The sequence below is a fragment of the Entelurus aequoreus genome, linkage group LG20 (genome assembly GCF_033978785.1).
Source record: "Entelurus aequoreus isolate RoL-2023_Sb linkage group LG20, RoL_Eaeq_v1.1, whole genome shotgun sequence".
NCBI lineage: Eukaryota > Metazoa > Chordata > Actinopteri > Syngnathiformes > Syngnathidae > Entelurus > Entelurus aequoreus.
In genome coordinates this window covers 30,317,018-30,321,135 of record NC_084750.1, presented here as the reverse complement: position 1 = coordinate 30,321,135, position 4,118 = coordinate 30,317,018, and the positions used below count along the sequence as shown (strand labels likewise).

The 4,118-nt window shown below is 35.6% G+C and overlaps 1 long non-coding RNA gene across 1 annotated transcript; it reads right to left on the bottom strand.

Annotated features, from left to right (window-relative positions):
* Positions 1-314: 314 nt before the first annotated feature.
* Positions 315-983, bottom strand: LOC133635662 (uncharacterized). The gene is made up of 3 exons (XR_009822095.1): positions 828-983; positions 555-703; positions 315-474 (listed from the first exon to the last, which is right to left on the bottom strand). It is a non-coding gene; the product is annotated as an uncharacterized LOC133635662 (long non-coding RNA).
* Between the last annotated feature and the right edge of the window lie 3,135 nt (positions 984-4,118).

Sequence of the window (4,118 nt, the reverse complement as noted above, 5' to 3'; positions counted from 1 at the left end):
ATATATATATATATATATATTTATATATATATATATATATATAGATTGTATTATATGGTGTATTATCCAATAAATAATTACATTTATTTACATATTTATTTTGAACGGTACTATCCGGCCACTGTAGTCGATGTCACCTGCTGTCAGTGCAGTATATCCTCCCGAGAACCAGTAAAAATCTTATTTTTTCTCTAGAATGAGTAATTTGGCAAAATAAATCAATCAAAAGCAAAAGGTCCATTGCGGGTTCTCTGAAGGACATGCTCTTTTAAAGACCTACTGCAAAAAACAAAAGAAACAGGAGAGAACAAAAATTCTAGATGTGTTTTTCTTCTTTATTATGCTTTAAAAGACTCCATCATCATCATAAAAGACGCCATGAGAACACAAAACTCGGTGAAGTCGATAACGCCATCCCCATTGATTGGAATCCAGAGAATCAAAGAAGTCCTTCTTCTTGTCGGCGTCCTTGACCTACGCAAGTAAAAAACAGAAAGTCAAAAGCCGAAAATGGTTTAAGCATTGTGATGTGTTCTTTTTTCTTCTTTTCTCACATCCATGCAGCAGTCTTTGCGAAGCATTTCAGCAAAATCTCCCTTGGTTATAGTTTTGGGGTCTCCACTTTTCTTTGCATGCTCATAGAAGCATTCCTGGAGCAGGACCATTCCACATATTAGCTTCGGTGGTGACTGGGACATGTTGGCTGTCAATAAAAAGCATAGCTCACTCCACTGCAGTTAGAAAGTAACACGCTTTTGAAGAGCGCGGTTTATTCTATACATAAATACATATTTTAAAGAATTTTGGAATGAATCTCCTGCACTTACCAAAGTCGTCTGGATTTCAGTGTCGTTCAAGATGCCGCTGCAAATGTCAATGGAAGACAGCAAGAGTGCACCGCTCAGACCTCTTATATTGCACATGAGGACACACCCTCACCCGGGACACCGCCTCACCTGATACTTGTGAAACACGTGACTTGTTGTTCCGCGTTGAGCATGAATCACAAGACCCAACCTGTGCAGGGTGTTATGTAAACTAAGGTTGGGTCTCTCCAGGCAGACTACGCCTATGCGTATAGGGCCTCTGCTTCCAACAAACGCCGCACGTTGAGTATTAACGCCACGTCCAAATGAGCGAGGAGACTTTTAGAAGGCGTTGAAACGCACGTGTGCTGCATGATCAAAAACGATCACTGTTCTGCATACACAGCAGGGGACTGCATGGCAATTTTAGCCATGACGTCATTTCCGAAGGCGGCACTGAAGGGAACATGGCGAGCAACAGCAAGAAAAGGGCATATCAAGCTCTATTTTTATTATTATTATTTTTTGTTGTTGTAATTTTTTTTTTTTTTTTTTTTGAACCATTGGCGTTGTTAGGCCTATTTTAGGGGGGCTCAAGCCCCCCTAAAATGTTCTTAAGCCCCCCTAAACAATTTGGTGTTAAAAAAAAAATAAAAATGTTACAAATACATGCCGACATATTTATTATAAAGTGGCCCGAATATGAGTTTAAATAAATAATAATATAACCCGTCATTATTCACTCCGTTTCCCCTCACTTCATAGCGTAAGATAGAGAGCCCCTTTAGTGCGTCGGTATCCAATCCATTCCACTTGTTCATAGAGAAAATGCCCACATCACTCAAAATCCAGTCCGCATTTTCTCTGCGACCTTCCTTGCGGTCCTGCAGGTGTACGAAGCACATTAGCACACAGCACTGCAGAACAAGAACCTTGTGTCTGCAATTGTAAATAATTTAGTTTTTAAGTTTTGTGTTTCTTGTAAAATCTATATACAGTTAAAATATTGAAAAAACCATCATTAAATATATTTGTTTTATTGTATTGTTACATTAATAGCTGTTGTATTATTATAGGATGGCTTGTTAAACATTTCATAGGATTTTCAGAGGGTGGAAAAACCAAGACATTTAATATAAAATGTAAAATGAATAAATACATAAAAAGAAAAAGAAAGAAAATGGTTAAAAGCCATCGTCCCGGGGAGCATTTAATTTCGTCCCGTGCATTTTTTTTACCGTCCCCGTGACGACGGGACTACGTTGATCTCAAGCCCTGGAAGTTACATTTTATTCTTTGCATTATTTGTTTCAGCATTGCACTTTGAAGATGGTCCCTCAGCTCTTTGACAGCTTTGGCTCTTTTTCAGATCAGCAGACAGTCGGACTCTAAGTCTTTCTTATTTACAGTATATATAAAAGTTTCTCATTTCTATTCAGACTTCCATATATATTTAATTTCCTTAACGGCTTGCCATAATATATATATATATATATATATATATATATATATATATATATATATATATATATATATATATATATATATATATATATATATATATATATATATATATATATATATATATATATATATATATATATATATATATATATATACATATATATATATATATATATATATATATATATATATATATATATATATATATATATATATATATATATATATATATATATATATATATATATATATATATATATATATATATATATATATATATATATATATATATATATATATATATATATATATATATATATATATATATATATATATATATATATATATATATATATATATATATATATATATATATATATATATATATATATATATATATATATATATTATATACAAGCCAAATTATCCCGATCCAGATATTACTTTAATTCAAGTAATTAAGTAATATTTCCAGGGCTTGAATTTACAACCATTTTAGTCACATATGTGCCCAAATGTAATCTGTGCAACTTCAAAATATTTGAGAACAAACAATTATTGTATTGTGAGCTAAAGTGGTGGCATTAGCCTCTAATTTGTGAATTAATAACACAGAGGCTAATGCCATGACTTTCATTGTGTTTCAGTGTATCTTGAAGGATCATGCAAGTAATTGTTTCTTGTTGATGCTGTAAACAAAATGTCACTGTGCAAACCCATGTTTGTTGTTGTACTGAACACACATTGAAAATAAACCCACTGAAATAATAATAATAACAATGATTAATTTCTAAATCTTTGTAAGCCGTTTGTGAAGTTTTGTGCTAGTGCGCTACGTTCGCTCGCATCCTGTGCATCTCCTGGGGGCTAAGCCCCCCCTGTCCTTAAAAGCTAGTGATGCACCTGGTTTGAACTATTAAATGAACCTCAAATATTGGACACAAGCTTGTCAAGCTTATGAGATGCGATGCGATGCAAGTAAAAGTACCACTGATAGTCACTAGGTGTGGTGAAATTACTCACTGCATTCGACCCATCCCCTTGTTCCACCTCCTGGGAGGTGAGGGGACCAGTGAGCAGCAGTGGAGGCAGCGCTCGGGAAGCCCCAATTCCAACCCTTGATGCTGACTGAGTGCCAAGCAGGGAGGTAATGGGTCCCATTTTATAGTCTTTGGTATGACTCGGCCGGGGTTTGAACTCACGACCTACCGATCTCAGGGCGGACACTCCAACCACAAGGCCACTGAGCAAGCGTAAGCCACTTTGGAACTATTGTTCATTTTTAAATGTTTTTAAAATGGCTGTGATGATAGTGTAAATGAGGGATTTCTAATCACTGCTATGTTGGAATTTTTATTAATATTGATACTGTTGTTGATATTATTCCTTTTTGTTTGACAACTTTTGGATTGTTTTGTGTCATGTTTGTGTGTCTTCTCAATTGCTCTGTTGATTGATATTCTGAATGTTGCTGTGCCGGGTTTGGTTTTAGTATTGTAATTGTATTATTATGGTAGTATGGGGACGGCGTGGTGAAGTTGGGAGAGTGGCCGTGCCAGCAATCTGAGGTTTACTGGTTCAATCCCCACCTTCTACCATCCTAGTCACGTCCGTTGTGTCCTTGAGCAAGACACTTCACCCTTGCTCCTGATGGGCCTGGTTAGCGCCGTGCATGGCAGCTCCCGCCATCAGTGTGTGAATGTGTGTGTGTGAATGGGTGAATGTGGAAATAGTGTCAAAGCGCTTTGAGTTCCTTAAAATGGTAGAAAAGCGCTATACAAGTACAACCCATTTAGTATTGTGTATGATTTTGTTGGACTGATTAATTAAAAAAAAGCCCTCTTTTTG